Source organism: Siniperca chuatsi, linkage group LG6, assembly GCF_020085105.1.
Source record: "Siniperca chuatsi isolate FFG_IHB_CAS linkage group LG6, ASM2008510v1, whole genome shotgun sequence".
Classification (NCBI taxonomy): domain Eukaryota; kingdom Metazoa; phylum Chordata; class Actinopteri; order Centrarchiformes; family Sinipercidae; genus Siniperca; species Siniperca chuatsi.
The window spans coordinates 25,592,795-25,618,532 of NC_058047.1; the positions used below are offsets into that span (position 1 = coordinate 25,592,795).

A 25,738-nucleotide genomic window follows, 5' to 3' on the forward strand; every position below is an offset into this window, starting at 1 on the left:
TTTTGTATCAATACATCTTTGGCTGAGCGTACAGACACCAGCTTGCGTAGCATGTTTACTTCATAACAGCCAACTGTTTCATTTCGTAGTTGAGCTAACTCGACAAATTCATGTTGATAAGCTGATAAAATCTAAAAATGAGAAGTCTAACAGCACTGACTCTGCCCTTTATTGTAGGAGGACAACTGAGTGCAGGGATGTCGCAGTGACCGGACATTTTATGTTCTAAGGAGGTCACTGTCACAATGGGGCGCAATGGCTCAAACCCTGTAACAGTTACAAAGTTTATGGTTGATAGTGGTACAGACAACTTCCTGAGATACAGAATCTGCACATATCCGAATATGACTGCAAGGTAGCTCTTTGTAGCCATGAAATGAGTACAATCACAAAATAAACCCATGCTCTAATAAACACAAAATGGTGGAGACCTATCAGATAATAAAACACGCTCACACTGTGCGAGTGTGATGTTGATGGAGAGGGTTGTGTCTAATAGAACACAACAAGAGCACAGTTTTGCCAGTTTTTGCCTATTAAAAAAAGAAAAAAAAGAAGCAGCTCTTTTGTCTGCCCTATATCTCAGAGGGCACAAGTATCAGCTTATTATTACTAGAAAAATAAAAGAGTGTTAATGAAAGCCATAGCATGGAAGGGAGCTTCTTGGACCACCTGCTCAACATTTTCATATTCAATGAAGAAGAGCTCAGGTTCCCATATGAGCACCTTGCCATCTGTTTCAAAAATAGATCAAATTTTGGTATTCAACCACTGTGCATGCTTTGCTAAACACAGACACCTCAGAGCTTGCTAATTTAAATGTCTGCATTTATATAGTTTGTGCAATACACTGGCTCACTGTATTTGATGTATATTCAAGTAAAGCTCGAGGATCCAGATAAATGATTGAGTTAATCTAATGGCCCACATTTAAGTGACAGGACTGAAAAACAAAAACTAAGTCTATACTTCTCCATTAGAATCATAAACACACAAGCATGACTAAAACACTGATGCAACTGTATCTTAAATCAATTATAGCAAGGACCATTAGTGTTATCAGGACATGCAAACATCATTTTGATGTGGCTGTTAAGGGAGTTCTCAGCAGCTTATCAGAAATAATGCCAACAAAGAGTCAGCTAATCAGGATATAAAGACAAATTATCACTGCAGGCTTAACTAATGCACCAAATGCTTACATAATATGTAGCAATACGGTCTAGAAGCACAATTTCATTATTAACAGGTATTTTTATCTTGATAAATTCTTTCTTTTTATTTTCAAACCTACAAATTTGAGTACTCTCTCCCATGTTTCAGTCGCTGCTGACAATACATGCAACCTAAACACAACCCAGAAGGTAACTGCTGACTGTTATTCTCATCATGATTATCCAAATGGTGGCTTGCTAGCGAGTTACAGCAATTAGTTCACTAGTAGTGTTTATTGCTGTTTTACAATAAATCTAATATGAATTTTAAGATGTTTATACCCTTTCAATACAAAAGTCATGTTTTTTTTTTACATCAAAGCTGAATTTCCACTTCTGAGTGTGTGTGAAGCTCAGCAAATATTCGTAATTGTTTTACGGCTGTTTCTTTTGTCGTGTACGTGGACCACAATGCGTCATGTGACCTGTATTTTCGACTTTGGCCACTACGCCAAAATCCGCACACAGGGCCTGAAAATGTATCATACCATCCATGTAGTCTTGCAGTGGTGCTATGACAATCAATGAGTTAAAGCCTACACTAAATAATAAATAATTTCCTATGTTGGAGGCAACTTCAGCAGGACTGTGGGATCACTGTGATGGAGCTGCAGAAATCTGAGGACTAAATAGCAAACCCTACAAAGCTTTATTTGATTAAAGGGGGTACTGTTTTTTCCATATTTTCTATCTAAAACACATGACTTGTTTTTCTCATAACCAAGGCTAATTGAATCAATTGAGAATGTATCATGGGAGCACTTACTGTGCGTCATCGGGGAAACCTCCTGCCCTTTAGCCAACTTTCTGTCACATATGCATTGACTGGCAGGGGAATTTAATTAATTCATTTAATCAACTAATATGGATGCCAGAACCAAGATGTCACAATTTTCTAATAAAAATATGGATTCAATAATTTTCCATACATTATATATTTATATAATTCTATAAATCATATAAATTCAAATAAAATACAATTTTTTTTTGCCTTCCTGCCTAAGAATCAATGAAGAGGTGAATAAAAGTGTTTGTATTTAATTATAATAATAATTACAGAAACACACAATTTTATATTTATGACTCATTTCCAGTTCAGTACAGTAAAATGGATGAGCTGGACAAGAATATCTCGACATTTGACCCTTGAAATGGTTTTACAGAAGGGTCTTTAAATCAGAACAAAAATTCTGATTCATCAGCCTTTGATGAGTTATAAAAGAAAATGATAAGGTTCAGGCTAAATGCCTGCATAGCACTGAAAAATATTCACATCAGAGCAATATTGAAAACAATACCTATCATATTTTTTTTAATCTTTTTTTTTCTCAAAAAGTCTGGAGAAAATATTAAGCGTGGGAGAGGTGGACTGGTGAAAAGGAAATGTTTTGTGATATAAGATAGTTACTAAACTTTCACCAAATCTGGGTGATATGCATGTGAAATGGCCCCCCCAAAAAGGGAATTACAGCAGTGTTTGTGGAGGCCGCTCTGGTCTGTGAATATACAGCATTGAACTGTTGTGGAAAAGAGGGAGAAATTAGGTAGAGTACTTACCCAAATTTTAACACTAAGTGATGGTGGGGACTACAGGATCAAACACCTGAAGAAAAAACACACACACACACACACACAACATAATTATACAGCTCCAAAATTAAGGCAGAAGAAATGTAATATGTAAAATTAAGTTTCAAAAACAGAAAATCATTTAGGGCAGAATGGATCTGGATCAGTTCATTTAAACTGTCCAATATTGGATCGCAGCAGCTGTTTGGGTGTTTAATTCATCTCAGTGCCTTTCATTCAATTGTTTACTTTAAGAAAGTTAGCATTAAAGTGCAGCTCTAACTCCTAAAGTGAAATACTAACTTTTGACTGCAGGGGATACATTCAAAAATGATAATTGTGACTGAAATTGCTATTTCTGGTGTTGTGAATGTCCTACATTCTGTTTAGATACAGGTAAGGGTGGGGGTGGAATGATTTTTGTCTCCAGGGCCCAAAGATGTGTATGCCTTTTGCTGAGGAATTCTTTTGTTCTGATAAATTGACATTGTCAGTTTCCCACATTGCCACAGTGTGGCATATACTATAGGGAGCAGTAGTGGGAACACAGATGCTATATACGATTGGCGTCAGTCAATGTGACAGTTCTTGTTTTTTTCTTTTCTTTTGAGGGAGGGGGGGTCTATTTTTCTAAATCTGAACTTCCAAGTCGAGGAAGCAGGAAGGAATAGGAATTAATACACCTACACTCCCCTTCTCCCTTTAGAATGGCAAAAATCTCTTTGTACCCACATCATAATTACTGGTGGGCGCCAGTTTGGGATTGTTATCCATGCCTCCTTTTTTTTTTTTTTTTGCAAGTATTATAAAATGTTTTGAGAACATGCAACTGACAACTAAGTCTTATCTCAACTTCACTTCGGTTTCTTTACGCTGTGCTATTGTTAAGGAACAAGTATTGCTTGAAGTGGGGTTCCTTGTTCTAGCATATGCTCCTTATTTTCAGAGGCGCTGTTTTCCTCAAGCACAGTGAGAGTAGCCGGGCGCAGAGGAAAAGTAACCAGCAGCTGGGTGCTGGGGACATGTTCCTCTAGGGAAATGATGTTGATGAACAAACTCTATTTTGGTGTCTTTTCATAAACTCTGACACTCAGATTCTATTCACAATGCAGTCTCAATTACTGAGTAATTTTAATGTGTTTACCTCAAAAACTGTTTTACCTTTCACTTTTAATTAGGAGCTCCGGTGAATACTTTGTTACCACAGAAAGAGAATGCTTCTCTTTATCAGTTAAATGTGGAAATGTGTGCGTTTAATATGTTTTTAGTTAATGATTATTAAAACTTTACATCAGAAGACATAAACAATCTGATGAGGTGTAAATATTTTCTTCAACCAAATATTTGTGCAACCATGTGAACAATAAGTATGTGTAAGTATTAGAGCTGAAATGAAAACAAATCTGCAAACAATTTTGATAATTGTTTAATCATTTAAGTCAATCATCAAGAAAAAATGTGTGAAGATTTGCTGCTTGGGTCAGACAAAACAAGACGTGAACATTTATCACCACTTTCATTTTATAGCCTTAATGATTAATCAATTACATGAAAAAAAAAACAATTGATTAATTAATAATAAAGATATTTTTTTAAATTCAACAGTGATATACTAAAGTATTATTTATAGAGTGAAAAGATATTATCCAGCATGTAGATAAATAGAATTGGTAGGAAACTACATGCAGGTGATCCTGCCAGAGCAGCTGTAAATGTAAAGAGAGAAGAAAGAAGAAAATGCTCCAGACTGGAACCGAACACAATATCTATCTGCACATCAGGCAGACAACACGTCGTACAAAGGGTCAGTTAACCCAAATCCACCTTAACTTCTGCTGTTACCCCAATACAAAGGAAGTAAATGGAATTTGTTGTTCACAAAGTGACATTGCCTTACACACAGCAACATGCCTTTTCAGAGACAATGTCCTGTTTATTCAGAATACTTCACAAAGCTCACTGTCAGCACTCATTGTTGGGACTTATTTTCTACCAAAGGTACAAAACTGTCTACCCCCTCCAAGCCATCTACCCATACAAAGTCGACTGAGAAAGTAACAGCTAACTGGGGACCTTATTAAGTGTTAAGGAAATATGCCTCACTTCCTGTTTGCTTGCCTTGTCATCAGCTTAAATTGTGCACCATTGCTATGTGGTTTGGAGATTTTATTTATACCTTTATTTACCCAGGGTAGATTTACTGAGTGCTCATATTATTTTTCAGCAACTCCATGCCTCGCACATGCAGGAACACATACTCACTCCTGGAACCTTCCTAATACAAACATCAGTCTTTTACCACCATAGCCAGATTTTCTGAAGCTGCTAAACAGCCATAATCATAGAAATCCATGTATTAAAACCAGTTCTCATAGTGATTTCCTCTCCAGCTAAGAAATCAGAGTGAAAATGAGTTACCAAAACAAAAACCAGTAGCATCAATATCTGACTAATTGCTTTGATTTTTTTTCCCAGAGAAGTGGGGGACTTGAAACCTATCCACTAAATTTGATTGATCTTGATCTGAGCTACAGATCCTAACAAAAACAAAAGGGTTTGAGCACGTTCTGTGCCAAGACGTCTGGGGAAGTGGCCAGCAAAGACGGTGTTGTGTAATTGGTGATCTGGCCAGAAATAGTGGAAAGCACAGGTCGGATGGGTTCGTGTTTGTCTCTAGCCAAACCAATAAGTTCAAAGCAGAACTGAGCAGAACTGTAAAGTTGCTAATGCTGCTACTAGCACGGTAAGGCAGTGGAAGGCAAATAGCAACTGTGCTAAAAAATATTTTCACTTTCATAGTTTACACATCACAATTTACATGATTTCACATAAATCTACTGTAGATAACAATGTAGATAATGTAAAGACAAGGCTGATGCAAATCCCAATAAATATGAACTTGTGAGGCATTCATTCACTGCGCCTCGTTCTGCACCAGGCTATCTGAACAGCACCTGGTGCTGAAATGAAGTCTAATAAACTTACCCAATAAATAACATAGATGTGTATTATAATTAACTTCATTTAAAGGAAACAAGTACCCCTTGATTATTCAGTTTTAATTAGACGGCTTTAGCCTATTCAACCATCACAGATTTGTGTCTCACAAACACAAATAACGGCGTGCTGGTGACACTTTTTTCTAAGGCAATAACAACAACAGCACTTTCATTCGACCATAATTGAAGCCGGCCACTGTTTATCATGTGAATAACCAATCAGATGTAATCAGTTACATCTCTAGTCTCTTGCATTTATGGGTCATTTTTGCCAAATGAGTGTTACAATAAGCTGCTGTAAGAAAACATCTGCCCTCCGATACAACCCTAAAGCAGTTTTATAAATCAATTCCATTCTTAAGTTTATTAAAAGAATAAGCAAACAAAACATCATGCATGCGCTTCTACCGCACCTGCCAATGGACAACGCTGAAAAAACCTGATTGCTCACCTCTGCTGTAAGGGAAACTTCCCAGAATCTTACTTGTGATCTTCAAATGTGTACTCCAGTCAAATCAAGACCAAAAAGGCCAAATCATTCACACTACAACTTTTGTTGGTAGTGGGAGCTTTACAATTTCCCCAAGTGCCTGGTAGTGGATAGCAAAAAAAAAAATGTTGTCAGTTCTCTTAAAACTGCAAAGCATAGTTCTATAAATAACATACAGGACTTTTTTTTTTTAATTTGGAGACAAAGTGAAGTGAACTGGAAAACCAGCTTACACCAAGAGTTTTAAATGTCTGACACTGTGGGACGCCCCTTTGACAAAATCAAGACAACTGCACTTCCCCCCATGCCCACTCTACATTTTTGAACTATAGTTCCCATAATGCTTTGGGAGATGTATATAGGAATTTTAATGCTGCCATGGATTCAGTGAGTTACGCTTAGGGCTACAACTTCAGCCCCGTTTTTTTTTTGTAAATTAGCAACATTAAAAGTGAGCTGAATTAGATTTTAGCAGCTCCTGTTTGCAATGTACCCACGGCTGTACACACAGCTATCACTGGATTACTTGGATACTGAAGAAAACTTAAAAATATGATGATTGGAGAGTATAGTAGGAAAGTGTAAGTCACATTGAATCTAAAATGATGTGTATCATGTCTGTGTGTTCAGATTTGAATTAGATATGACTCAGAGAAGTACAATTTTTGGTGCAAATTGCAGCAATCAAGTGCTGAAGTTTTTTAAGTGCCTTAATTGTCTCCATGAGCTGTGTGTCACAGACGCTGCTGCAGCTCCAACTTCTAGTGAAATCATCGGGTCAAAGTACAATAACTAACTTCCTGTTGTTTTTTTTAGAACACGGGCATGCACCTTCACCTTTTCACCTCACGCACGATCTTTGTCTCACGACACCCAGTATACCAACACCCTCAGCCTGAAGCCATAGCCAAAATCCATAACTAAAAATGATTTCATTGTTTAAAATTTTGCCACTTACAGCATGTGCCCATTCTGAAAATACTGTACACTATCAGTGAGTACCACAATCTAACCTGTACTACTTTCTATTGCTGGATGTGACCTTACACAACTGTATGTAATTAACCATGCATTTCCTGCAAACAGAGCATGTATTGACATTAAATTAAATCCAGTTAAATAGGTTATTCATAAAGATTTGCTGTCACACCGAAGACCCTCAGAAATGTTCTGGCATATTTTTTTGATAGTCAAATAAAATGAGCCAATTTCATTCAATGCCAAATCCATTACGATAACTTAGGTTAAACTATTTTCAGCCTTGTAGGCCAAGGAAAAGAGCCACAATGAGCTAAATACTCTAATTATCAAAGCCATTAAACATTCAGATAGAGTAATTTGCTATCAAACACAAGTGATCATTCAAGTACATTTGAGCATTAACACATTTCTAAAGACCCACAATCTGTCAAAGAAATGTAATTTAGGCCCTGAAAAGGTCTTTATCAGGTTATGATGGACGAGCTTGAAAGAGACTAAAAACAAGTGTGCATGCGTCACACCCTTCTTCTAACTTTCATCTTCGTCTTTATGCTGCACTCAGGATCATTCTGCTATTTCTATAGGCTATATATGATGTGTTTGAATACTCATGATGTCTTTTTTGTTTTGTTTTTTTACAACAGCTGACCCAAACATTATTCTCATACAGACCTACCAAAGCAGAGGAGCAGTGGGTCCATTTCCTCTGTGGACACATGCTTTGTAAGTGCTCCTACAATGGACAGCTTGATCGAGCCTTAATGTTTAAAGCCTGAAAAGAGAGTCCAAACCAATGAAAAATACATATCCCTGAAAACACCTGGGCCTTTTTCCTGGGCTTTATGGTGTATTTATAACCACTTCTTTACAGTATCACAGAAAAGTAAAAGGCATGTTCAAATTAAATTAGAGCACGTTACCTTTTCTGAACTAGGTACAGTACAGAACCACTGGGCTTACTGGAATCTGCCTGAGGGGAGACTGGAGTGCAGGAAATACCCTTGACAGGAAACAAGCAGCTCATTTGATTTATAGCTGACCTGCGAACCATTGATGAGAGCTTTACAGCCAAGAATACAGCCGGCTCTCACTTAGAGGTGAGCGGGCTCCCAGGCTGAATGCAGCAGAGTGACTTTCAAAGCCCCAGTTTGAATTTTTGATTATTCCTCTTGTAGATGTAAATACACGAGGGGTAGAATTTTCTGAAGAATCATCTTGTAATCTCATCTCCTACCACTAGAATTCAAAATACAGATCCTTTGCAGCAAATAATACACCTCACTTTGAGTCCTTATATTAACCTTTCAGGCGGTACATGCTGTGAATGTGGAGTGGAATAAACTTACAACAAAATAAGCTCAAAAAAATACTTCAATGTGTTTCTATGTTGAGTAACATTGAGGATATCGTTCATATTGATATGAAGATAAGAACATTTTAAATATAGAGTTTGGAAAAAACTCTTCCAGAACTAGCACCACCGTTCTGAATTTATTCTTTTAAAAAAAATGATAATTCAAACAATTCTTTAGAAATGAAAAAGAACCGGTAAGAGTATTGATAAAGGATCGGGCCGATAAGATAAATGATGGATAAGATAAAGATACAATCCTAACGACACCTACAGCTGGTTAGTGGTTTCACCCTGACTTTGGAAGGATAAGCAAATCGCAGTTCAAATCCCTTCACTATAAAGCCTTGTTTAACCAATGTTATTTTGTGATTATGATTTTTTAATGGCACAATGTGTTCACTCACAGCGCTTAGGCCTACTTCATCAGTGAGCATATTTGTTTCATTTTTTTTCCTTGCTCATGAGTGTAATGTGAAAAACTACAACTTGAGTGTTTTTTATAAATATTGCAATGATAATTGTCTAAAATTATGTGAAAACGTATAGCTTTTAGTGAAATAACATCAAATTCTTCCTCCAAACCCCACGACCACATATATAGTGGTTGCTGCTTGCAGATTTGCATGTCATAGAAGAATGGACTATTGGCCTTGACGGAGGTCTGCGCTGTCCAAGTGCCCTTCTACTTTTGAATTTCATTTGAAATGGCGTTAAAAAGACATACCCAAGAGAGACAGCCTCTATATGGGATCCATTGCACATTTGTGCAAGGTCTTTTCCCGTCAAATGCCACCGAGTCAGCACGAACAACACGTTTTGGTCACACCAATCCACGAGCCCTGTACTTGCATATTATCTCCCTGTTTCCTCTTCAGCTTCAGACACATTCAATCAGACACAGCCTCTGAGGATCTCACTCCCTACAGCTCAAGTGTGTTATTCAAGTGTCATTCCTCACCTGCCCACAGGTTGCCTCCACTGAGTTTCACCTGCCCCAGTCACCTGCCTACCAGGCCTGTATTGTCCTGCTGCCGTAGCGGTCCAGCCTGTGCTGTTTGCCTGCTGATTTTCCAGTTCCTTAACTCGATTGTACCTGTATGCCTGCTGCAGACTGTAAGCCTGAACATGTTTTGTGTCCTTGAGTCCTGTTTGCCAGTTGCCCTCTGACCCAGTCCCAAAGTCCACCATCACTGACTCTCAGACTTTGACATTCATTTCTGATAAGCGTGTGAGGGCTCATGGCAGTCCTACAGTGAACAAGTGATACAGACTTTTTGAGCCAATATGTACACATGAGTCTGCAATGCTTCCGACATCATAATAATGGAAATGGAAAAGCCTCTCCACAGGTTAACAACCAATTTCCCAAGTGTTGACAACCAATTGTCCTATTTCTCATGTAGTGTTTGGAGCCTTTGCACCCTCCTGCACTTGCAGTGATCATGAAGATGTTGTCAAAGTGAGGGTTCAGTGTTTGAGCTACGTTTTGACCGCAGGAACTTTCCCCAGGGACTAGGAACCTTTGGGATGTACCGGGATGTTAATGGTGTAGAATCATGGTGTTCCTTAAGACAAGGGTTTGCTAAATCGATCGTACTAAACGATATCTTAATGCCGTTGCAGTGAGACACAGCGTAATTTTTTTTTAACATGTTTTTCAGATGAAACGGGCGGCACACTGAACTGCAGGCTGCAGAGACTAGTGTGTTTACTCCTGTGACCACCAGTAGCCCCCGTCCCATACCTCCTGCTAAAGCACACAAACGCTGTATTTTGCACATTTATATTTCTGCAGATTAATAAATAGTTGTGGAACTAAATGTGTGCATAGTGGCTGTTCTTGTATCTGAAAACAAGTAAATACTGCTATATATGCAAAAAGACAAGTAACGCTTATGCTTGTGTTACCATATTCTAATAATGCTTTTTGGGTCATAGGGGATATTTTTCTTTGAATGGCCAGTGGGCCATATGGGCAGCAAGGCTGAGCAGCAGCTCAGAGCGTCCCAGTGAATTGCTCTAATGGCATTTCACTGGGACCAAATCTGATGACAAAAGTAATGTATTGAATTAACATGAGGTTATTCAAAATACCGATGCATGCTATTTTTTTATGATTAACTAAGCCAAAATTATCAAAGTATATAATATCAGTAAAAAAATTTAATTGTTTTCTATTGAAACAGATTTAATAAAAATATCTCTATACTTTTTATCTAATACTCTTTTACAGGAGAGAAAGACATGTCTGTTTTTCTGTGATTTTCAAGAAAACAATGCTTTCTCGACCATGCAGCAAAACTCATCAGTGAAAATAAGAAAAAAAATGCCTGAGGCTTGCTTCTCAGTGCTTTTATCATTTGCAGAAAAGCTGAAAGACTAGCAATTGCAAAAAACAAGTGCAATCCCTGAAAGGTGACAAAACAAATCTATGGCTTTGTGTTTCTTCCTAATTTGATGCTTCTACAACAAATGAAAGTTGGGCCAGTGGAGAGATTTAACAGATTAAGGAATGCATCTAATGTACTAGATCTGTCTGATATTAACACAAGTGACCTCAAACCTGACATGTAAGCTCAAATAACAAGCAAGTCGTGTATAGAGTACAGGCTGTGTGTCAATGCTTAGAGTGGCTGCACTATGGCACTTGAGCCACAATGCATGCTACATCATATACAACTGAATAATCCATTAATGAAACAGATTCTGGGGCAAGTCACTCAGACCCAGGCCATAACCTTTAACCTGTAACATGTATTTAGATATTACATGAGAATAGTGCAAGTAAATGCACATGTGGAGACACAAAGAAGCTTATTTCTTTATGCTGAGACAAACCAACAGTCTGTGGAAGTCCCCTCCACCTCTCTCTATATACTTGTAATAGCAATAGCAATGCTCTAAATCTTACTGCATTAGTGCTCTTAACAGCATCATAAATAAATGGCTTCCATTTAGTTTAGCCATGGCTTTTTATTTTTGCTTGTTTGTTTCTATATCCTGCTTGGAATCCAATTAAGGTTAATCAGTATGAGCAACTGCTTGACATCATAGACATACAAGAGAAAGAATTCACGTTAAGGTGGCTCTTCCACAACAAACATCTCTTTTTGACACTTTCTACATACTGTGTATTCCTGTTGTTCTACAAAAATGCAGAAAATTGTGAAAAATGCAGCCCTTTTGCCAGAGAAGAAAATTGATATAGTATATGCAAACCCCAGAATACGTTAAATGATAAAAAAAAATTAGATCCAATGCCAACGCTTTAAAAATTCTGGCTTTCGACAAAATCGGTGCATGGTAGCTACAGTATGGTTGAGGTTTGGGAAATAAACTATGGTTAAGGTGTGGTTAGGCTTAGGCAACTAAAACACTTGCCAATTGTACACATCATAGTCTGTTTACAGGTGCTGGGAGACTACTACTGCATATAAGTTGTGTAAAGCCTTTTGTAGGACCAGAGGGAGCTGTGTGAAGTCTGATACATTCCCTCAAGTGATGTCACTTAAAGGTGGGGAATCCATGAGAAATCCAATCCCATGACAAATACCATGATATAGAGAGAACAACGACACAGCAAGTAATGTGACTAACGTTAGCTAGGTTGTGGGTTAGCTTAGAAGTTGTGGGTTAGCAAACTGTCCCTACAGTTGCTGCTGCGAAGCTAACAGCCAGAGAGGACGAGACGGTTTCCCAGAGCAGCACAGCAGCTCCAGACAGCGATGCTCACAACTCTCCTGCTACTATAGCTAACATCACAACAACAACAACAACAACAGCATCTCTTGGCAAACTAGAAAGTCAGCTCAATGTCCGTGGGCAAGTCACTTAACGTTACCTGACACACAAATCATGGCTGGAATAGTGCTGTGTTTGTTTATTTCCCATTTACAGAGCCAGGGCCGTGTACAAACACAGGGTTTTTTCTTCCGCTGTATTTGACAAAAAGACGTGTATTGGATTAGAATCGCATACCCCACCTTTAATCTCTACTCTGGGCTAGCGGCTTGGGACTACATTAGCCGCTACTAACATAACACACCCAAATCTGAACGGTCGAGTTGCATTCTGGGTAACGTAGGTGCCAGGTTTTGACAAGGAAGAAGAATGCATGGCATAAAAATGTGCCTGATTCTGCTGCATCAATTTTGATACTTTTTTAAAAAAAAAATTCATCGTGAGTCTGATAATGTTACAGAAGTGAAATGCAAAATTGGTGGAGTACTCTTAAGGTTAGGGAAAGACTGTGGTTATGGTTGATTAAAAAGGCAAACATTAATTGCTAAGATGACGTATTCAAATGTATTGTTTTGTTTGACCAACAGTTCAAATCCCCAAAGATATTCAAGACAAAGAAAACATGCAAGCCCTCGCATTCAGAAAGCTGGAACCAGAGAGCTTTTGGCATTTTTGATAGAATAATTATTTAAATGATTAATCGAATATTAAAGCTGTTGCAGATTAATTGTCTGTCGATCGAGTAATTGATTCATTTACAAATCGTTTCAGCTCTAAGTAACATCTTATGTTGGGGACAACAACACACATTCCAAATGTTTTCACCGCTCTGTCATGGTTCAGTTGTGGAAGCCCACGCACGCTTTGTTGTTGGCAGAACCTTACCTTACTTTAAATGAGTAGCTCAGATAAGGAAAACAAAATTTTCATGAGCTATGGCCTAAATTCAAAGTTCATCTATTCCTGAAAAGAGGATACCACACTAACACGGACCAACCCCAAATCAGGAGGAAAAATCAGAAGGTAACTGGATATCTTTGTTTCATTCCTGAACATTACACACAGATAGCACACAAATGGTCACTCTTCTATTCTGCATACACACCCTGAATATCACACAAACATAAAACTCGCAGATTTCCTTGATGTAAGGATGCATTGAGGGGTGAGTGTGAGGTTATGTGAAGACTCCCAGGTGTAACACTGCCAGAACAGAGACAGTGACTTCCAGCCAAGAGAATTATTTGGGTCAGTAGGTAATTGCGTTCCTGGACCACAGGGGACTTGTTGGCAATTAATCCTGCCAATGAGCCACGTGAAATATGCACACATACAGTGTGCCAGTAGACTGATAAATGCAGCTCTGTTAACATAGCTCTTTCAAAGAGTGATAGGGTAAAATTTCTGCTGCTGACACCAGCGACTCACAGCTACGATGACACAATAAGATTGTGGCAGAACAAAAAGTGCTGTGATCAGAACTCTTCCTGCTCAATTAAGCACTGCCTTAACATCTCAAACACAAGCACAAAGCTCGAAAATTCTACATTATCAGCTTCTCCAAAACATCAGGTTTTACCGGCCACTTCAACAGTTTCTGTCAGAAGCATACCAAGCCTGCCTTTCCTTATCTTCTTTTAAATAAGATCAAGAAAAACCCTGCAAGGTTAAAAGTTCACTTCAAAATGGGTGCAGAATTACTCCAAAAGTCAAAATAGCACCAGCTTTAAAGGGTCATTTACATTCTTTTTAACCCCTACACTCCCCTGGTAGTAGCTGATATCCCATTATAGCTCGGAATAATAAATTTACAGTCTCACTTTTCTGTCAGGAGTGCTTTGTAATGTGAACACTTCCCATGCCTAATGAAGACTTTTAAAGACTAAAGGCTACTTTCAAGAGTTTTTTAAGTAAAAAAAAGTTTAAAAAATGGGTCTAATATTTACCCCCCTAGTAGAAGAAAAAGACATTTAGTTTAAATTCAATTGAAGAAGCTTTAGTGCCCTTTACGGCATTAATACACCATCTTGAATTGGTTTCACTACTTGTTGTTGACATTCAAAAGTAAAACAGTGTTTTAAGTTGTAACACTAACCATGTACACTAACATCATTCATCCTTTTGTCATTCTAATCTGATTCATGTGGTTTGTAGTTTATATGTTTTGGCATATCGTTAATGGCTCTGTGTTTTGCCAACGACATGCTTCAGTAATTTGACCATCTTTAGAGGCTGGCATCTGTCACTGCATGTCAAGCAAGTGTATCAGTCACATTGTGTAAAGTGTCCCATTAGCCTCAAACTTCTGCTTAATCGGAGCTTAATCAGTTAGTGGCATCTGCTCCTAAATGTTAGGGGCACAGAGAAAATGTCACTCCTGGCACACCATCATTTTACTGTTATTGTGACAATGTTAAAGATTAGCCTACTGTTGATTATTGGTCACAAAAGTGTTGATGAATTACAAACAGAAATTTTCACCAACCAAAATGTGAAAGAGGATGGTTGTTGGGAATGCCACGAACACCTAAAGGTGTAATCAGACTCAACGCAAAGCAAAATCTGCGAAAACAGGAATTTTTCTGGGATTCCAGGAGCCTTTTCAGGAACTTCACCATAACGTCAACCAGAAAACAAAATAAATCTAGTTTGGGTTTCTAGTCCATAGTTTCAGACTCCCCAAAACTCCAGAGATAGTACCTTCTGATGTTCCAGGAACTATCAGAAATTTCTATCACTAATATCAATATATTATTAATTATTATTATCTATAATTTGAGATAGATGTAAGAGGATAATATAGAGAAAGGGCACGAGAGACAAACTTTATTAGTTAATTGATTCAATGCAGCTACATAGGCTACTAAAGCAGAAAGAAATCGCAGAAAAATACCCCAAAAGTTTCGGAAGATCATCACGACTTTGAAGACGGACCTTTTTTCCATTTAGCTTGCCTGCTCATCATATAAAAAAATAAGCTGACCATAGGGATAGGGATATCTGGGCTCTTCAACAAGAGTGAAAGCTTTCCTGAAAAAAAAAAAAAGGAAGGAATGAAGGAATAGGGTGCGTTAAGCAAAAGATACTTTATTCTTGTGAAATAAAAACTGAATTCTTCAGACATGACAAAGTGTCTGGCGGAGGCTGTTGACATCACATATCTAACAGCATCCCACCATGAAGGATGGCCATGATATCATGCAGTGGGCGTGGGTAATTTTTTTGTATTGGAAAAGGGAACAATAAATGCAGGCAAAGTCTTCCACCTCCTTCACAGTTCAGAAGACCTTAAACTGAGGTGATGGTGAACACAGTACTGGCCACCAGCATGCAGCCAAATCAACATTAAAATGAGGGACCCAGCCAATGCCTATAAAAATAATACGCCTGACATTCTTGTCTGATTCCATCCAGCTTGACTGGGAAAGAGAAAAACTTCATCTTAGATTGGGAGAAAATCCCAAAATCCAGAAGTGCTATGCAGATACTGACATAGAAGAGTACTTACAGCTGTCATTGTTGCCAAATATGCTACTTGACTTGCTTGGGGTACAATAAATTTAAAATGGTACTTCTGCATTTCCAACCAACCAGCAAAAATTCCACAGCTCTAATCATTCTTAAATATGTCAGTTCTACCATTGTCGGTGCCACTATGGGAATTTTACCATGAGAGAAAAAAGAAGCTGCACTGCACATTTAAATACAATCTGAGTGTTCAATCTGCACTCTAAAACTCCCAACGGTATAGAAAAACATAGCTGTTTAGAAGCGTCATTAGTTACAGAGTAATCAAGAGGTAAATACAACAACAGGAAGTAATCAAACCCTTAAAGTGATTCTCCTTAATAAGAAAGATAATCTCCTTCACTTTAGCTTGATTCTCCTCAGCTCAGTTGGATCCTCAGTGTAATTGCTCTTGTTAATCATGCCTTAATTTGTTGACGAGATTCATTTGGAAGACTTGTTTCGAAAACATACAATCTCCCCTAATCTGCGGATGCAAACATCTTGAAATTAACGACCGCAAAGTAGAGTGAGACCAGATTAAGTCGATCAGTGTCTGTCACTGCTTATTAAACAGGAGGAGCCACTGACCTATCTCAAAGCACTCTTGTTGATAGTGTATTTGTTAAGAAACTGCTCACTGAAGATTCTTGATACTGTGGTTGTAAATAAAACTGGTAGTGAACTACAATCATTTTAATAAATAGCACTACTAGTAACAGTTCAATATTTACTTCACAGTACTTTAAAGTGACACAATGTCAATTTTGCTTAACAGCGGCCACTTTAGCCACAAGTGGCAATGGTGGGATAATGGTAAATGCTAAAACATAGTGTAACAGTAGCACAAGTAAAGAAGAGTCATAGTCAGAGAACTGAGCTGACTTAGAAAAGTCAGTTACACAGTAATATCTATATGTCTATATGGGACAGGCCTTTAATTTAGCACTAAACTCTTGCTCAGCAAAGATGGGAGATACTATCAAACTGTTTATTTAAACCAGTATGAATATTACTTGTATAAAAATTAGGCTATTGAATAACATATCATTTAAAATCATTCATCTATCCAAGACAGCGCATCTGCCTCAGCGAGAGAGGGAGAGAGAGAGAGAGAGAGAGAGAGAGAGAGAGAGAGAGAGAAAGCCTCAAAATACCAAAATACCAGTAGCCTACCTTAGAAAGGATGAAAGCTGAAGGTTACCGTTGTTATTTTAACCTTTATTTGCACTTAGAGAAAAATGGGGACACTTATTTTGTAGCCAGCAATGTAACCAAAGCAGCATACCCGACAACACAGTGCAGGAAGGAGAGAAAATATTGTTTGTCGGTTAAAGTGCGGTCTTTTACGGGTCTTTGCGGGTTAGCAGACAGTGAGCAAGGCACTTCACATGACAATATTCACAACTTGTATTCTTTTTTATGAAAAAAGGAATGGAAAAGGAATATAAATAATTGAGGAAAGGACACATATTCGGCCGTTATGACAGCTTCAGAAGGAAGGATGTCAACACTTTTTTTCCCACCTCTCTTGTTTACCATGCCGATAAATCTCTATGAATTATATTTTGGTGCTCATGGTTTCCGTAAAATTAACTGGACGATTGAATTGTGGAGAATCTAAATCGATGTAACAATGTGTAGCATGGCCATATTGACAAATGTTCAAACATTTATATTTGTTTGCGCGAGGTTTTATACATCCAAAGAACTGTCAAAACGTGTAGCCACATCCGGCCAGTATAAGGGATCGGCATCTAATTGGGGCTCGGCTTTTAATTGAAGTTTTACGGTTTATTAAAAAAAAGATATGCTATGGATGCATGTTTGAAGTGCTTATTGGCTTTGGTGGACTGTACTGGAGAACTGTATTCCCATAAGAGCAACCCAAAGAAACATATATATAGCACAATATCAAAGCAGTTGATAATGTTTGAAGTTTTGGTTTAGGTTTAGTTTTTGGTTAGAACTGGTCAGTACTATGGAAATTATAGGGAAAAAAGGGGTCAAGCATGGCTGGAAATATGATTATGTATCATTTTCTAAACAGATAAATGGCTTTTAGTAGCTTATATTCAGTAACAAATGTGTAGTTAGTTATTTTCGTTTATTATCCTTTTCGGAAATTCTCTTTATGTTTCTGTCAGACAAATACAACCACAACAAGAAAGAAATTACAATTAAAGACAGACATTTAACAACAAAGTGCTCCACAACAACAACATACAGTGTAAGCATACAGAATCCAGTATCCAATAAAACTACATGAAATAAAGAACAATTAACACTGGCACACAAACAGGTTAACTAGCTCTAAGGCTGAAAGCTGATACAGTCCCAACGCAACTTAAAAATAAATGTAATCACATAATCACACCACACCATCACTAAAGTCAGCAGCGCCAGCTCTTAAAGCTGAGTAAAATCATTTACCTCTTCACTCTAATACTACTGCCAGGCACCTGCCACTATATGTTTGAAGTGTGAAAGTAAGAGCCAGGAGGAAGGTCAGACCTGTTAAATTGTAGATATCAGTTAGAGTGGATGTTTGCAAAATCAGAATTCTTCAATGACCTCAGCTGCCCCCAACTCACACACACAACCACAAGTCATCTACAGGAAAACATACTGGGCTATTTAACAATTTGTCTCCTACAATGTTGTTCAATTCGGTCAGACACAACAGACTTTTATGCTTTTCACCTTCATCTCTAATCTCCTCATATTACTGACAGACAGTTACGTATAAGGTCAGTCTCACGGTCAAAACATCTCTCTCTGCAGTGCTGGGTGAGTCCAAACTTTTCAAAAACTTTCCCAAAATATCTGGTGAGCTGGTGAACAGTCAATATCAATTCCCTGTCATCTCCATACTTTCCAGAGATGCACAGGAACATTGTGTGTTGTGTCTGACGCAAGGAAATAGCAATGGCATCTCCTTTAAACCTCTTAAACTTTCAATCAAGCGGTGACAAATAGTGACGGGAGTTCCCCACAAGCAGCCTAAATATACACGTTTTGGACAATTCAAGAAAGACATGGACGAATCAATCATTTTAGCTTCTTGTAACTCATTATATTAATATGCATGACTATTTTGGCAATAACAAATTGCATCCTCTCACTGTACACACAAATGCTACCATAAAACTAAAATATTAAAACAAAAAATGAGAATAGAATGATACTCACAGTTTCTCTTTAGATCATTGAAGCACATAAAACTACTAGCTTCACTAAATGGCAGTCACTTGGAAGGCTCCTCTCACTAGAAAGCCTTGTGCAGCTGAAATGACTCACATCCCCTCTTCCAACCTCTGTCAACCATCATGAGGAGGTAAACATTTCCAAATATGGAGAAAATATGAAGACAGTATTGAGGGCAATATCAGTTTGGTTTGCTTTTAACTTGGAATGCCATACTCTGTGAGCCAAAGTCACTCGGCAGCGCCAGTTCTGTGGTGCATACCTTTCACTAGGAATAATAATGATTGTAGAGAACTTTTCACAATCGCTTTGGGTTTGGTTTGACCTAAGATGGGTAACACTGTGAGCCTGCCCTACAAGCTCCATTTTTACGGGTATACAGTCAAAATGTAGAGAAGAGAAGAGGAGTTGGCTTAAAACTGTAAATGGGAATCTCAATAAATTGCAAATATACAGGGAAATATAGACATCATTTACTTTTTTGTTCATCGGGCGACCAGGGCCAGATTAGAAGGTAAAGATAGCCCATTTACTGTGAGAAGCTGTCTTGTCACACAGATTGTCTTCAAGTGATTAAGAAGGTATAATTAAAGTGTGATTACGCCCCATGAGTGGTGTAGGTCAGCAGAGATCATGGTGATATTAACAAGAGAGAACATTACACCGCCCTGCCTGTATTGGAATTGTTTTGAAGAGTAATTTGGCTTGTGAGTGCTCGTTTCCTCAAGCAGCACAACCCACTTCATCCAAATCCCAAAGGAACGGACCGCATTCAGAGGACTAAAATTCTTACTTGTTCATAAATTCTTTAAAACATATTTATTTTATTTGAATTTTAAAATACAGTCTCTGCTTTTTCTGATAACTTTCCCTAATTCCTAAAGTCCTAAACCTGGTACAAATCTGATTTGTAGCAATGCCAAATCAGTCTGAACAGTCATATTGAGAATGGAAGTGTGTCAGAAGAGATGGCTAACTAGGACCACATGAGAATGGCTGCAATGCTGCATGAACGTCAATGCAGAGATAAGAGCTTTAAAAATAACATAAAAGATCTAAAGACTTGAATAAAAGAGTTGGCTGTGGCTAGATAGCGTGGGCTTTTTACAATGAGCTACACCATAGTAAACTCAGCTATGAGCCAGTCAAGATACATGATGACACCACATGCTATGAATGTACTGTACAGGTGTTAAGTCTTGCTGCAAGTCAGTTGAGGGCACCTTCTTCACATTGGTATTACATTTTTGCCACTTTACAAAACACAGTGTGAACAATCTAACAAACAAAATAGGCCCTAAGCATTAAAATAGTTCTCCAGCAATTTAGCATTGTACTCCTATAACACTGTCGGACTCCTTGTCAAAATTTGGCGCCTACATTACCCACAATGCAACTCGACGGCCGAGAGTTCAGTCGGAGATTCGGGTTTGTTATGCTAGTAACGGCTAATCGAGCTGCTAGCCTCAAGCAGAGATGAGGAGCAGGCTACAGAGGTCTGGTAAGCTCACTTCTTTCTAACTATTTTAAGTTCCCAAACCATCCTCATGGACACATTTGTGATAGTTTTTGAGGGTGACTTGGCACTGAGTTGCTAAATTATATGTCCATATTTTTGCACTTAAACTGGAAGTTAAAACAAATGACTTTCCAAACACAAATTCTACTATCACCCAACATGAAAGCACAAAAGCGGGACAAAAACAGGACCAACACACAGTATATAAAAAAGTACAATACAGCAAAGTACAGCAAAAGCTATCTTACCTTTTCTCCTCTCAGGATGTATGGGATTTCTGGAAGATTGTTGAAGCGATGCCCTTTACTATGTTGAAATCTGTTGAGATTGAGAAATAATAATAATAATAATAATAATAATAATAGCACATTTTTTCTGTTTATGTTTTTATTTCACACATGCTTTGGCAATGTTAATATCTGTTTCCCATGCCAATAAAGCCCAATTGAATTGAAGTGAGAAAGACAGACAACTCTGTATTACTCAAATGGATTACTAATAACTATAATTGTGCTATACAGGACCACACAAACACGGCAAGTGGGTCCTGTCAACTCATAGATTTTTTTTCCATGACTGTGTCATTCATCAGTGAAAAGATGAACCTCGGGCAGGCTCCTATAAATCCATCATGAACCTGAGTGTAAGTTTAAATTAAAAAAAAAAAAAAAGTCTGTCACCAGTCACAGCCTGTTGTAGTATTTCAGTGCAAAGATACAGTACAGGGAAAACAATGCTGACAAGTGACACTACAGAAAATATTTCACCACAGTGTAACAATTATTTACTGAAGAGAGCTAAGACTAAAATAAAATTTTATATGAAGGTATCTGGCTCAGGAAAAGGGCAATTAGCATAATAGCAGCAGTCATAGAATTATCACCAATATTATTCTATATTATAATTTATTTAAAAAATATGAACCTACTATCATAGCTCTTAATTATTTAATTCTTGATATCAATATAGAAAACACTGCAAATATGATGCAAAAATATGAATAGAATATTCATATACACATTTACATGTATGTTTTTTTTTTACATCGTTTAGGTATTATTGTGACCGCTGAAACGATTCCTCAAGTAACTCGATTACTAAAAATCATCGATGCAAATTATTTGCATTGAAGCTTCGTTGAATCCATATAATTACATACAGCGCACTGTGTTTCGCATGGATGACTACTGCTGTCGCACAACGCGCGAGCGAAGAGAAAAGAGCGAGGGCCGCAGAGAAGAGACAGGAAGTGTCCGTGAAAACTCTGTACAGTAAAATAAATGAATAAATAAATAAAGTTTTATTATTATTACAGTGTGTCTGTTGTAAAACCGAACTAGCCGACCGCAACAGCACGACGTCTCAGCTTGAGCATCTCAGCAGAAAGCATCCAGTCTCTGCATCCAGTCCACAGAGCACAAGGTATATGAAGGCTAGTAAAGAATGTAGGCTACGTTAATTATGGCTGTATGTAATGGCTAGTTACGTAAATCAATATGGTGGCTAGTTATGATGTCCCTAAGTTAGCTAGCTCAAGAAAATAACCACAGAAAATAAAATGCTGCGGTCAGTTTGTAAAAGCCTGAGCTTCTTTCATGTTATTTATTATTATGAAAGTCACAGTTCCTGCCCACTCGTTTCTGCCTCCTACAAATGCCACGAAGAAGACAGTAAAGGCTTACGTTATGCCTGAGCTGTAGTCAGGTTGAAACTTTTAGTTCTGAAACTTGAGTATATATACCTTTTTTTAAAGCAAAAGGTGTTTGTTTTTTGCCTTTCAGAACATGCTCTCTTTAAAACCCAGAATGTAATATATCACTTAAATGCACTAAATGGGTTTAGTTTTGACATATAATATTATTGTATGCAATTTAAGTATAATAATAAATGTAGATTTTTCTAAAAGGAAACCAATTAGTTGTTCATTTTAAGAGACCTGTCTTATTTTCTCTTTTCAATATTTACTTTTGCTCCTTAATAAAGCAAAAGTATTTCTTATCTGAATACTCGATTAATCGATGGAATAATTGGTAAAATACTTGATTACTAAAATAATTGATAGTTGCAGCCCTAGTGATCACAAAACAGTGATCATGTAACACTGGTGATCATAAAAAAACACATAAAAAAAACACATAGATCATTTCAGGGATGCACCGATATAATCGGCCGATACCAATGTTCGGCCAGTGTTCGCCTGTTGGCTTCTATCGGCCTATCGGCATTCACCGATGGCAGTGGCCGACGTTTATCTGTTGTGTCGCATCACTTTTGCACTGGCTAAATTTTGTGTTGGTTATTTGTATTTGTGGTGTAGCAGGCGAAAACAGCTTTTGAAGCAGTTATTAAAAAAAAATAAAAAATCTTTTTCATGTGAAAGAAAGTTATATTAAAGGTTGTTCCATACATTTGTATGATTGAATTTATGCTCATTCAAGGATAGTGTAATGAAGGGCTGTGTGACTTTAAAACAATTCAGTTACTGTACAGATCATTTGCATTTCTTTGCTCTCTCAGTATTGAATACACAAGGCTAATCTGTGCAGTTTAAGGCTTTAACTAGTGATATTTAAATAACTTATTCATCTTTTGATGCTTTTAATTAAATCATACATGCAATAAAATGTCAAATAATCCTGTCACAAGTTCCAAGAGCCCAACAGGCTGTCTTCACTGCTAATTTTGTCATAGAGACCCGGCAAACCCTCACATTTGAGAAGCTGTAATATGCAGATGTTTGGTATTTTTATTTGATAAATTATTTAAACGAATAAGCAATTACTTGTTTATTGATAATCATTTAACTGACTAGCTGTTTCAGTGTGGTTTAGTTTAGTAATAGTAGTTTAGTGTAGTCTCAGTAAAACGTTATCGGTTTGTTGCATTCAAGAGTCTTAGATCAGTCACTAACCCTCCCACACTTACTTTAGAGGCTGTTGCACTGCCAATGGAGAGTTAAGGCAACAGTATGAAACACACAGGTATTGTACAAGTGTTCCCTGGTTCACTAGCACACTATGAGGCTAATGTGGAACCTAGCCTCTCATGTATTACCATTACATTCAAGTAGTCACAGAGATGAGCATCCAATTGTCTAAAAAAAATAAATAAATAACCCACTATCTTTGAAAAACCTAAAGGCTGTTGAACAACACTTACCGCTGTTCTGGAGGTAGTTCCAGATTCCTCAAGGTGTCTTCTAACCATCTAGATTTAAAAATGACTCTGTCTGCACGATCTATTTTATCTGCTTATCTATTTTATGTATTTTTTATCTGCATAAAAATAGTTTTAACCCGTTTCTTAAATTGCGACTGCATCTCCTAATCCAGGTAGATGGAAATGACATGTCCTTGTTCTTTTTGTAAATCACAAGCAAAATATTAACACATTATTTTGTATGGAAATATAAAGACTCAAAATATACCAATATAAATGGTAATATCTTTTTTTTTTTGTGGTTCAAGTTGTACAAATTGAGCAAGGAGATATGTCCTTTCCAACGACCATCTTTGTTTGGATTAGTAAAAAGAGGTGCAACCTGGGAAACAGGTTAAATATAGTTTTTATCATGGAGCAGATGGAATATTTTTTCATCCAGATGGTTAGAAGAGTGGAGGATTCTGGAAATACCTTGTGAACAGCAGCAAGTGTCGTTAAATGACCTTCTGGCAAAGATCGGCAGGTATTTAGTATTTATTTTGTGGGAAAATGGATGCTTAAGCTCTGCGGATCAAATGTAATAGTAATACATGAAAGACAAAAACACAGTGGGTCTTAATTTTTGGTACCAATAGACCACACTTACAGTAGATCATAGAGACGCGCACTAGCTTCTGGTTGTGGTAACACTCACACAGGTGGCACTTTCTTGACTTAACGCTCTACTTTAAAACTGTGCATTTCAAAAAAGGACATCCTCATTAAAATATGCCAAGAAACACAAACAGAAGAATATTTTCACTAAACCTACCAGGGGGCCCAGGCTCAAAGCAATTGAGGCACTCATCTTTTAACTTTAACATCATCAACACTGTCAAATGAGTCCTTTTTAACCAGAGATTTTAAAGACAGTTCCGTTTAATGCTGTCTGAGTCAAAAATGTGTCGGAGCAACGCAGATGTATTCGGTTTGATGACAGCAGTCTCAGGGGACCTTGGTGTTATTGATTTGAAATCCAACATCTAAGTCAAAGTTTAAAATCAGTCTTTTAAAGAGGAAAGCGAGACTTATTTTTCACGTTAGCTACATTTTATGGCAGAACAATATCTATAGTCTGGACCAAGGTTCTTTTATCACTCACAAAAGATGAAGACAACTGACACTGTTAAAGCGGTTTACATCAGGTAGGTATTCAGTTAGTCATCTGTGTGTGACTATGACCCACGTAAGATTTAGAGGAAATCTTGAGGCATGAAGTGAGATGTACATACACACACACACACACACACACACGCACACAAAACTTCACAATACACGCGATGCATGAGGTAACATCCAATACTAACAAACACAGCTGGAATACTCCATCATACATAGAAATCGATGGGATTTGTTTGGTTTAATTTATTTGTCCTTTGTCCTTTAAAAAAATGGTTGTGAACACAGAGCACGTAACAGGGAGGACAATGTGCTCGGACACAAAGTTTCCTTTTCTGAGTCATTCAAAGTGTGTAACATTTAACTTATGATCTCAAGGAGAAAGAAAATCACTTCATTCAGAACAGTCTTTGGTAAGGTCTTCCTGCATGGTACTATAGCTACTGGCAGGTACAGTACATGGCATGCATCTGCTCGGGCTTGTTGACATGCAAGTAAATGAAAATGACAGACAACAATATCTTGATAATGTTTGGGCTTACATTAGTTACCAGTTTCATAGAAATTATTGAAATAATCAGCTAGATTTGTGAAAAGTCACCTGCAGAGACTTTAAACTCCAACTTTGGGTGGCGCCAGGTCTGGCCTGTTGGTTCATTTTTATGTCACAAATCAAGGCAGTGATGGTTTCCAGCCTTGTCTTTTCATCCAAACCAGGGCTAAAAGTAAACTATCGGCCAGCACTTTAATGTCAGTCCACTCCCAAAATCCGCCTAATACCACACTTTGCTTTAGTTCTGTCTCAACAAACGTATATGTGTATGTGCAATTAATTGT

General features: G+C 37.6%; 1 protein-coding gene across 5 annotated transcripts in view; it reads right to left on the reverse strand.

The window, feature by feature from the left end:
• LOC122877612 (LIM domain containing preferred translocation partner in lipoma) overlaps positions 1 to 25,738 on the reverse strand; it is a 157,138-nt gene that overhangs the window by 130,460 nt on the left and 940 nt on the right. Inside the window, exons 2-3 of one of the 5 annotated variants that reach the window (XM_044199392.1) lie at positions 20,830 to 20,899; positions 2,772 to 2,817 (exon numbers count right to left, since the gene is read on the reverse strand). The gene's annotated coding sequence lies outside the window, so the exon portion shown is untranslated. Of the gene's footprint in view, positions 1 to 2,771; positions 2,818 to 19,047; positions 19,149 to 20,829; positions 20,900 to 25,738 lie in introns of those variants that run through there. The other 4 variants (XM_044199393.1, XM_044199394.1, XM_044199395.1 and 1 more) reach the window with 4 other exon arrangements.